General features: G+C 35.2%; 1 protein-coding gene across 5 annotated transcripts in view; it reads left to right on the top strand.

Annotated features, from left to right (window-relative positions):
- The window catches only part of MBD5 (methyl-CpG binding domain protein 5), a 402,321-nt gene that overhangs the window by 268,948 nt on the left and 121,181 nt on the right, over positions 1-12,192 (top strand). For all 5 annotated transcript variants that reach the window (XR_009221398.1, XM_058548920.1, XM_058548922.1 and 2 more), the window contains one exon: positions 2,059-2,180. The gene's annotated coding sequence lies outside the window, so the exon portion shown is untranslated. The remainder of the gene's footprint in view (positions 1-2,058; positions 2,181-12,192) is intronic.

The following is a 12,192-nucleotide window of genomic DNA, read 5'->3' on the forward strand; positions in this document are numbered from 1 at the left end:
GAAATGATCGATTTACAAAACATTACATGAAGAAAGCAAGGTATGGAACAGTGTGTACAACGTGCTCAGTTTCTATGAATACATGTGTAGATATGGCAATGAGTTAAACATTTCTGAAGAATACATGAATCTCGTAATGGGGGTTGCCTCTGGGAAAGGAAAACAGATGTCTGGGGGACAAGACTGGAAGAGAAATTTTTCACTGCCTTTTTATTTTTTATTTTTATTTTATTTATTTATTTATTTTTCCCCCCAAAGCCCCAGTAGATAGTTGTATGTCATAGATGCACATCCTTCTAGTTGCTGTACGTGGGACGCAGCCTCAGCATGGCCGGAGAAGCGGTGCGTCGGTGTGCGCCCAGGATCCGAACCCGGGCCGCCAGCAGCAGAGCGTGCGCACTTAACTGCTAAGCCACGGGGCCGGCCCTTTCACTGCCTTTTTATATCTTTCAAGTTCTATATCATGCAAATAACCTATTCAAAAAATAAATAAACGATAATTATAAAATATTTATAATTTGGCTTCTTCAATTCTGCCAGGCTCCAGATCATCTGTTTCTCAGCCACAGACAGAAAGTAGCTCTTTTGGCAAAGCTATCTTTTTTTTCCTTCTATGCTTCCTGATGTGTGCCACTCTTTCTTATAGAACTTTACTGAAAGCTGCATGAAATAGCAACCTGCTCCAACATTGTGAGTTATTCCCTTCCATTAGAATGGAAAATACTTCAATAGGAAGATGACTTGAGTCCCGCATATAACAGTTGATAGTTTAGCTCCTTTGCTAACTTGCCAGATAGAGGAGTCCTCACTGTCCTTCATCTGACCCCTTTGGCCAAGCCAAGTCTATATTTTAGGGTCTGTTACTTGCAAGAATTTTTGTTATCTGCAGGTTTATCACACTGAATAGGTATTTAATAAATTATGACAAATATAAATACATGAATGAATAATTTTATCTGTAGGAGTAAACCACTTAAGTTAATTTTAAATGTATTAACTGGTAAAGATTTTGAAAGTCTGTATTTTAAATTTCCCAATTGTCCAGTAATTATAGCTGTACTTTTCTCCCTGATCCAAGATCCAATCAAGAATCATGCAATTATTCACTTGTCATATCCATTTAATCTCCTACAATCTAAAGAAATCCTCAGTCTTTTTGTGTTGTCATTGACATTTTTTAAAAGTCTGAGCTAATTGTTTGCAAGATATCCCTTAATTTAGATTTTTCTGAATGTTTTTTATTATTGTTAGATTCAGATTAAACATTCTTGGCAAGAATACTCCATTGGTGATGCAGTACCTTCTAAAGGGATCATATCAAGAGTAAGAGGAAATTGCTAACACACTAGACAAGCACAATACTATGGCTTGATGGAAGGTCCAATTTGAGTTTTCAGTTCTCCTTGCTTTAATTTTATACTAATCAGGTAATTTCTAAATGCTTTGGTACTTAAATAGACCAGATATCAGTAAATACTATTGTATCCAATCCATTGGCTGTCATTTTGGAACAACAAAAAAGTTCCCCTTTTAAATTGATCCATTTCTTGTGTGTTTGTAACTGTTTGGGGAGCTGATAAAATCAAGTTTCTGATTTGCAAAACTGAGGGCCAGATGATTATAATATCTACCTCACAGCATTGAGGTGAGAATTATTTGAGATGTTAACAGAAGTGAAATGTCACTGACAGTAATATGCTCTGTGAAAGGTTTCTGTTAATATAATCAACCCCACCCAGGTATTTCTTTTAAAAAACCACATATATAGCACATACTATGGTGTGTGGTACCGTTGTAAGTACTTTATGAATATTAATCTTTGTAATAACCCTTCCAGTTAAGTACTATTATTATCCCCATTTACAGATGAGGAAACTGAGGCACAGAGAAGGTAATTAACTTTCTCAAGGTCATACAGCAAGTAAGTGGCAATATTTCCAACCGTGAGACCCCACTTGAACACAGCAATCCTGTATAGCTCCAGTCTGTACTTAAGGATGGTTTTCATTCAGCTGCTCCTTTAAATAAATGTGTATGTCTATGTCGTTTCTGTTACAGAGAGAAGAGGTACTCCCTTATAGGGTCTCATAAAGGCATAGAGCATCTAGAGATTTACCGCCTCCATTACGCTGCTGGGTCTCACAGCACTTGTTATGTTTTTATCAGTTTCTCTCCAGAAGGTAGGAATTGTGTTTTCTCTCCATGAATTCTTTATATAATTATAGTTTTCTTGTCTATGAACTTAATTTTTACTAAATATGAAAAGCATCTCACATCTATAGATTAAAATGCCAGATGTCTCTAAGCAGTCAAGATACATAAACACATTACCTCCAAAAAATATTTCTATTGTAAAATTAATACACATTCATTATAAAAAAAAAACGGATGATATAGAAAAGTATAATAATCCTACCACCTTGAGATAACTACTCTTTATATTTTGATGTATGTCTTTCTGAATTTATTGATATGTAAGTATATGATGTATAATATATGTATTTATATAATTATTATGATTTTGACTAGAAACAATAGGATATAAATGCTCTTTGGCTAGAACGCTTTTCTTACTTAGCAGTTTATTGCAGCACTTTTCACGTCAGTAAATATCATCCACATTACCATTGTTAATGCTTGTACAATGGTCCAGTTTAAGAATATAACATAAATTATGTAACCTCTTTCCAATTATTGAGTATTTAAGGATGTTTCCAATTTTTCCCTGTGGTTAACATGACTTCAGTGAACATCCTTGTACATACATCTTTGTACTCATGTCTAATGATTTTTTTAGGACGATTTCCAAAAGTAAGTGTTGTAGAACCTTAGTTCCTAAGAATGCTCGCTGATAAAGCGTTTCATGGCTTATAACATAAGGAAACACTGTCTATTATTCATCATATTGGAGAATACCAATGTAGAGTAGTATACTAAGATCTTAGAAATCAAACTTATTTGACTATAGAATCCTTTCTTAAAATAACGTCTGTCTTCAGGATGTTGATAGTTGGAGAAGTTGTGCATATGTAAGGGTGGGGGGAATGTGGGAAATCTCTGTACTTTCCACTCAATTTTGTCATGAGCCTAGAACTGCTCTAAAAATTAAAGTCTATCTTTTTAAAAAAGCAAAAGAAAAAATTTAAAAAGGGGAAAAATTTTTTTAATGCCATTGTATAAATTTACACCTAAAATTAAATTTAGACTTACGCGTACACACACACAAAAAATAAGATCTGTCAATATCCCACTAAACACTTTGGAAAATACTAGCTTATGGTATATTCTTAAAAATGGAATTGGTGGGTCAAAGGGTAAATATATTGAAAGGCTCTACCAATTTGCATTTCTACCAACAGTGTATGAGTGTGCCATTTTCTCTATAGTTTTGTCATTTGGTATTAACTGTTTTTGTTTTTAAATAAACCGGAAATGAGAAAAGTGTATGGCATGTTAATTTTCATTTATTTGATTCCTAGTGGGAGAAATATCTTTTTATATTTTTATTTGTCCCTTATATTTCTTTTATGACTATCTCATTTATGCCCCATTCCAAATTTTTCTTGGGGTCTTTGATGTTTTTTCTTGATTGATAAGAATTAAGAATCATATTAAGAATATTAACACTGTAGGGGCCAGCCCAGTGGCATAAGTGGTTAAGTGCGCGAGCTCTGCTGCAGGGCCCGGAGTTTGCAGGTATGGATCCCGGGCGTGCACTGATGCACCGCTTGTTAAGCCATGCTGTGGTGGCGTCCCATATAAAGTAGAGGAAGATGGCCACGGATGTTAGCTCAGGGCCAATCTTCCTCAAGTAAAAAGGAGAGGATTGGCATCAGATGTTAGCTCAAGGCTAGTCCTCCTCACAAAAAAAAATCACGTGTTATAATTATGTTTACCCATTTTTTCATTTTTTCATGTTTTGTTATGATGTTTTATTTTTGTTTTGTGTGCTTTATTTTTACCGTATAAGATTAGCATTTTATGAGGTTAAATGTGTCCTCTTCTTCTTGGCTTCTGGTTTTGGTATCCTTCTGTACATTGGCTTTTTTTTTTTTTTTTTTTACTGTTTATTATGGACAGTTTCAAACACAGACGATTTGGCAGAATAGTATAATGAACCCCCATGTACTTCAATCTTACTTCAATAATTAAGAACTCATGGCTAATCTTGTTTAATTTATACCTCCTGTATTATTTTGAAGCAAATCCAGACATTAAATCATTTTATCTTTTCATGTTTCAGTATGTACAATAACTTTAAAGGTGATTTTACCTAACCTGTATTTTACATCTGCCACAGTTTGTCTTGCTGAAATCATTAATTTCCCCTGCAATGTACTTATAATGTTACACCAAACATCAGTGTTAGCTTAGTGTTACATAATTTAGGAGTTTAAAATAGCCTCTTTAAGAATTTAATTATACTAAATACTTGTGACAAAAGAAATGTGTTGCTCATCTCTCATGGATTAAATATACATATCTGCATGACCCATACTTGTTATTGTTACTAAAGCTATATCTTAATAAAAAGCATGAGTTTCCTTTTTTGCTAGTTGTGCCTTATTAGAAGCTATAACTCTTTTTACATGACGATATAAATTTCATTTTTCTGTCCTCAGAAGGTACTGTCCTAAATTGTGAATTGTGTTACTATATTATTAGGGTATACCATATATTTTAAATCCTTGGATAAGATAGAATACAAAATTTTACATGTTATATGTGATTATCTGATTAATTTTAAGGTATCAGTTTAGAAGAAAGAACTACCTTTTTAGGGTCTTCTGTGGGGTTCAATAGCAATGTTCATAGGAACATTCATTCCTAAATCATAGGAAATTAGGAAAATATCCCATGATTACCAATGCCAGAAAGAGGACAGAATATCATCAGATGTGGTTCTTATTCAAAGAAGAAGCATACAAAAACAAAGTTAATCTCAACTATAAATAGAATTGTCCATACATATTAATAGCAGAGAAGGAAAGTAAGTCTGAACCTTAGTCATAGCTAAGTAAAATCTTGTAAGTTTTTATAGTTGAGAGACCTTTGGGTTAATATTGTTACATCATTTCACTTTATGAATGAGAAAACAAAAGACCAGAGAGTTTAACTCAAGTTTGTCCAGAGTCCTACGAATGTTTTTTTCCAGTTTTCTCAGAAGACATTTAGTGAGGAAAATAAAAGATTCTAAAAAGTTATTATTATTAACACCAATTATTGAGTTTTTACTATGTACCAGACAATCCACTAAATATTTTAAATCATTTGTCTCATTTAATCCTCACAGTGTATTTTGAGGTAAGAATTATTATCACTTTACAGAGAGGTAAGGCGTCTGACTCTAACCAAGGCAGTCTGAGACACATAGCCCTTACTCTTAAATGCTGTTCTTAAAAGAAGAGACACTTAAGTGTTATAATCAGTAAGAAATTGTATTTTACTATCAATTCAAGCAGACAGAGTTACTGGAAGAACAGAGAAAGGATTGCAATGGTCAATCCTAGAAATAAGCAAGAGTGGAAAGTTTTGGCAGGATGGATGGGAAGAAATAATATTTTTTACATCCTAAGTAAAAAAAAGTGAAAGGCCTCATTAAAGAAATTTGTGGCGTGATTTGACTCTAGTTTATTACGTGATTTTCAGGGACTATTGCATGCTTCAATTCATTTTTGCGTTTATAAAAATTATTTTGTTCTTTCAAATAAAAGGTGGCTAATGAGAACTGAATTACAAAATTCTAAATTTACCAAACTCTTCTTCATTATCACTGCTTTTCACATCCCCTTTAAGGACTTTATATATCCAGTTGCATGTATTATACAATGTAGTCCTTATGCATTTTTGTTATTAAAATATCTTTTTTATGAATTAGTAACGAAAGCAACACTCAAAACAGATTGGTGGTTGCTCTAGGTTTTAATGCTTGGTGCAATTGATATCTAAAGGTTCACATGAATTAAACAAAAAGTGAAATCATGGAAGAAGAAAAGATTTTCAAAAATGAATTTGAAACTTTAGTTCTAAATAGCAATCACAATTTTAGCTTGAGGCTTTTCTGAGGGGTTGTGAATAATGATTAGGTGAGATTATAGGCCCCAGGCAAAGCCTTGGGACATTAGTGCTCCTAGCCAGTCATTTATCCTCAAAAATGGTCCTTACTTTGTGGAGTATTGTTTGAAATACCAGAGAGAATCAAACCTGTCTGTCACTTTATCCCAAGGGTCATCTCAAGAGTCTCAAGCTTAAATGGTAAAATAAATGTTTACCAAAATGAAAACAGTTGGTAGGCTTTTCATTTACTATTGCTTTATTTTATTTTTATTGCTTTGGTGTATGTATTTTTATTTACCTTCAGAAGGAATTATGTATAAAAAATTGTAACCCCAAAAAAGTAATATCACTATTGAAAATTGTGTTCAACTGTGTAGAGCATCTATTCAGGGTAAATAGGTAAGTTTTTTTTTTTTTTTTGAGGAAGATTGGCCCTGAGCTAACATCTGCCAATCCTCCTCTTTTTGCTGAGGAAGACTGGCCCTGGACTAACATCCATGCCCATCTTCCTCCACTTTATATGGGACACTGCCACAGCATGGCTTGCCAAGCAGTGCGTCAGTGCACGCCTAGGATCCGAACCTGCGAACCCCAGGCCCCCACAGCGCAGCACGCGCACTAAGCTTGTGCCACCGGGCCGGCCCTGTTAGATTTTTTGTTTAAAAAAGATAGTAAATTCCACCTTTAATTGTTATTAGATTTTTATGGAAATTTGTGTTTGAGAGAATTCTGATTTTACTATTCTTTGCTAAAAATATTCTTCCGGCCTGATCTTATGTAAAATTAGGAACTAGTTAGTGTGGATATTTTGAAAGCCCTGAAGTCTTGAATTCATGGATAATTATGTATTTTCAGTTACCAAAACCTCGGTTTCCTTCTGTCTTTATAGCTATTTTCTTTCTCTAACTCTTCCCTAAAAGCTTTGTGACTTAAGTTGCTAAAATTACTCCCCCTTTTTAACATATTTGCATAATAGGTAGTAAAAGGGAGAGAATTAACAAACCAAAACACTTTCTTAACTCACCCAATGTATAGAATAATAATGATGATGATGATAGTAATAAAAAGAGTAGTGTAGTAGTATTCATCTAAAACATGAAGAAGAATAACTATGCTTTAAATAGGGTTTACTCTATGCCAGGCACTATTCTAACTCATAACTCCATTTTATTATCCCCATTTTTAAATGAGGAAACTGAGTCAATAAGAGATTAAACAGTAAGTAGTAAGTCCAGGATCAGAAAACTGAACAAGGACTTGAGAGAGCCACAGTAGAAAATTCTCAGTCCCTCAGGGTCTCACATCATTTCATACAAGGCTTTGTGCTGGGGCTGTACATGTGCCGCATAAAGACATTTCAGTCAACGGATCACATATACCGTGGTGGTCCCATAAGATTAGTACCATAGCCTAGGTGTGTAGTAGGCTGTACCATCTAGGTTTGTGTAAGTGTGCTCTGTGATGTTCACACAATGACAAAATCGTGTAATGACACATTTCTCAGAACGTATTCCCGTCGTTAAGAAACACATGACTGTAGTAGTAAACAAGGAAGACATGGTTCCTGATTTCATTAAACACAAAGTTACACAATTATTTATTTCATTTCCATATTACAGGGTGATGGGAAAACATATATAGGGACCTCATATAGTCTGGGAGGATCAGGCAAAGGATCCCTGAAGAAGGGGCATTTTAGCTGAGGTCTGAGGGAGTAGGATTCACAAGGTCAAGTGGAATTAGGGAGTTGGATAGGCAGGGACCACATTATGACTTGTGGGACCTAGACGCTTTTGCCTTCATGGGCCCTTCTTCCATAAAAAATACTTAAAATTATATTTTGCAATTATCCTGGTATGAAGACAAATATGTTAATGTTATATATTAAAACATTTTCTTTGACCTAAAAGGGTTTTTTTCTTCTTATTTTAAAATAAAACATTTTCACGGACCTCTAAAAGTATTGTGGGCCCTAGGCATTTGTGCCTGCTGTGCCTAATGGGTAAGTCAGCCCCAGGTGTGGGGAATATTCGGCCAGAAACATTTCAGATGGAAGGAATAGCATAGACAGAAGCTTCTAGGGTCTTGCTTGCTCAGGAAACTGAAAGGAGGCCAGTGTGGCTAAAGCAGAAGGTGCAGGGGAGGGAGGCATGAGTGAGGCTGATGAGACAGGCAGGGCCTGGTAGGCGATGTTTGGGATTTTGATATTTATCCTAACAACAACGGAAAACCTCCAAAGAGTGTGTGTGTGTGTTAGATGTGTGTGCTTAAATCATCTGTACATGGTTAAAATCAATAGTTCTTTGGTCCAGCTTTTCCCACTTAAGCCTCACTTTTCTTTCCCCTTTTCCTTCTGATATTTATCTTCATTTATCCAGGTAAAAGTAATTTGCTTCCACCTTACATTTTTTATTTATCACTTTTAGGCATCATATATTAACACAAATACACACATATAAGTAAAGGAGGCATTATATACTCATTCACACAACCTACACACCTCCACCTTTTCTCTATCATTCTTCATTTAGTTTTATTTCTATTTTTGATTTCTCTATTGTAACTGTAGATAATAAACTAATACCTTTACTTCTTATCCCATTAACTATAGATGCTCCTTTAGGATTGTCTCCTCTGTCAGATGAGGAGATTAGTGCACCCACCTTCTCCGTGCTTCTGTCCTCAGTTCTTTCATTTTTGTATTTCTAAAATTGATGCTATTTACATCTATTTTATAACCAAATTAGGTATTCATATTATTGTGTGAAAAGGATCTTAGTATTTGCTGTTCCTTCCACCTGGAATGTCCATTCACCACTAACCACATTACTTGATCCTTCCCTTCCTTAGGTTCTTGACCCAAGGTGGCAGCTACTCAGTAGGGCTGTCCCTGGACATCTTATTGGAAATAGGAACTTCCCTACCTGAGATTGTTGCTCTACTTTCCTTGTTATATTTTTCTCCATAGCACTTATTGTTAAAATAAATTATGTATTTTATTTTACTTAATTTTTGAAATTATTGCCACTCTCCCTGTTCTTGACTATAGCTTCAAGAAAACAAGGATTATTGTCTATTTTAACTAATTTGTTTAATTTTTTTGTTTATTATTTTCCCCCTCACTATTATATTCTCAGTAGCTAAAACAGTGCCAGACACAGAAACATTTGAATTAATGATTAATTATACTCCCAAGTAGTCTTCTTTGGTTATATGTCCGTCCTTATGCAATTTTTTAGTTTCCTTAAAATTTCAAATTGCCTTTTGTTTTTCTTACATTATTTTTCTTTATCATAGTTCCAGTTCTTTCCAACTCTCCATTATGTGAAAATTCTAGTGCATCTCTCTCTTTTTTGTTCTTTTCCCTGGGAACTGCTCTTCCAGAGTCTCACATCCTCTGGCCGTATAACTGTCATCCTGGGGCCCTTCCCTGGTCTTCCAGTTGGCACTATGGCAACCCACATTTTTCTCTTTTTTATTGTACGTCCTCCTTTAATGAAGCATATCCTTAGCCGCTTCCCAAGAAAGATGGGATGATATATTTTTTGAACTTTCACATATTTGAAATGTTGTTTATTCTCAACAGAGGTGTGTCTAGGTTCTAACATCAGAAGGTGCAACCTGGAGGCAGGACCTGAGAGGGGTGCGGGGTTGGGGGAGGAGCATCAGTATTGGAGAGGGAGAAAACACATTGAAAGGTACCACGTTTCGACTACCTGCTCTACTATTGCCATTTTGTACCACTTCTACTCACTTCTTTTTGTAATAGTCTTAATCATCGTGTTAAAAATTGTAGAAAAGGCACCACCTTTAAAGAATATGCTGAGGAGGAGTAATTGCTGCCTATCTTACTGCTTGCCATCTGAATTCTAGTTTGTCTGAGATTCTAGGGTACAAATCGTTTTCCCTCTGAACTTGGAAGGGCGTGCTCTACAGTCTTCTAAAATTCATTAATGCCAGCCTGAGTTAGTCTTTTGTAGCTCATCTGCTTTTTTCCTCTGGCAACTTTTGAGGTCCACTCTTGTTTTTCTTGGTGTTTTTCAATTCCTAATGATGTGTCTAGTCCTAGGCTTCTTTTCTATTCATGTTGTATTCAGTGAGCAATTCCATCTGAAGAGTTTCATCTCTAGAAAATTGTCTTCTATTATTTCTTTAGTAATTTCCTCCCTTTTCTTTTTTGTTTTTTTTTCTTTTTTTTTTCTTTCCTTCTGTAACTTCTATTATTCTATGAAGGACCACATGAGCTGAACATCTGATGTCTCATCTTTTCAATGATACTTGCTGTTACTTTTTAAATCTATATCCAGGAAATGCTTTCAATTCCTGAAACAAAACCAAAAATAAAAAGGTATTTATAAGAGGTTTGAAATTTAAAATTATGTTTTTATTTTCCAAAAGTCTTTGATATTCTCTGGAGTTTTTGTTTGTTTGTCATTTATTTTGTTTATTTTAAGCTGAAGAGGGTAGTGATGAAGAGCACGGATTCTGGAGCCAGACTGAGTTTGAATCCCTATCTCCCACACTTAATAACTCTGTGACTTTGAGCAATTTTAAATTCTGTGTGTCTGTCCTTATCCGAAATGGAGATAATAATAGTATACCAGTCTCAGAGTTCTGAGGGTTAAATGAGTTAATAAACGTAAAACACTAAGAACAATATCTGGAATATAGAAAGCCTTATATGTATTTGCTATTATCATTACTATTATAATCATCATCATCATTATTATTTTGTGGCTATGATGTCTGCTCACTGTCCCTGAGGATACTAGCTAGAGTTCTTGTTAAAGTGCACTTTTTTCCCCTAAGTTACCCATTTCCTCCAGTTCAGCTTCTTTTATCTATTTGCCTATGTTTATTTCTCTTCTTTATGCAGAAAACTTTCTTTAAATATCTGGCAATCCTTGGTTACAGGTTCATATTTAATAGTGAGACAATAAACAGCTGACTAAGTGCTTTGCATACAAAGGCAGCTTCTCCTGATTTCGGGTGTTTAGGGTGAAGAGGCCAGGGAACTAGCTTTTTCAGTGGAGAGTCCCCTAAATGCCAGACACCAAAGCTCTTCTTTGCTCTAAGATTGATTTCCTCCAAGAGGAACCCTTTGATTGTTGCTTTAGGAATGCCTTGCTTCAGTGGATGTGCATGCCACTGTTCCTTGTATAGGCATACCTCAGAGATATCGTAGGTTCGGTTCCAGACCACCACAGTAAAGCCAATATCCCAATAAAGCAAGTGGCATAAATTTTTTGTTTTCCCAGTGCATATAAAAGTTATGTCTATAGTATACTAGTACGTGTGCAGTAGCATTACATCTAAAAAACAATGTACATGCCTTAATTAAAAAATACTTTATTGCTAAAAAATGCTAACCATCATCTGAGCCTTAGGTAAGTCATAATCATTTTGCTGGTGCAGGGTCTTGCCTTGAAGTCGATGGCTGCTGAATTATCAAGGTGACTGTTACTGAAGGTTGGAGTGGCTGTGGCAATTTCTTAAAATAAGACAATGATGAAGTTTGCCACATCGATTGACTCTTCCTTTCAAAAATGATTTCTTTGTAGCATGCGATGCTGTTTGATAACATTTTACCCACAGTAGAACTTCTTTCAAAATTGGAGTCAGTCCTCTCAAACCCTGCCACTGTTTTATCAACTAAGTTTATGTACTGTTTTAAATCTTTTCTTGTCAGTTCAACAATCTTCATAGCATTTGTACCAAGAGTAGATTCCATCTCAAGAAACCACTTTCTTTGCTCATCCATAAGAAGCAACTCTTCATCTGTTAAAGTTTTGTCATGAGATTGCAGCAATTCAGTCATATATTCAGGCTCCACTTCTAATTCTAGATCTCTTGCTGTTTCCACCACATTGGCACTTACTTCCTCCACTGAAGTCTTGAAACCCTCAAAGTCATTCATGAAGGTTGGAATCGACTTCTTCCAAACTCCTGTTAATGTTGATTTTTGACCTCTTCCCATGAATCACACGTGTTCTTAGTGGCATCTAGAATGGTAAATTCTTTCCAGAGGTTTTCAATTGACTTTGCCCACATCCATCAGGGGAACCACTATCTTGGCACCTATAGCCTTACAAAATGTATTTCTTAAATAAAAAGACTTCAAAGTCGAAATGACTC

Source organism: Diceros bicornis, chromosome 10, assembly GCF_020826845.1.
Source record: "Diceros bicornis minor isolate mBicDic1 chromosome 10, mDicBic1.mat.cur, whole genome shotgun sequence".
Lineage (NCBI taxonomy): Eukaryota > Metazoa > Chordata > Mammalia > Perissodactyla > Rhinocerotidae > Diceros > Diceros bicornis.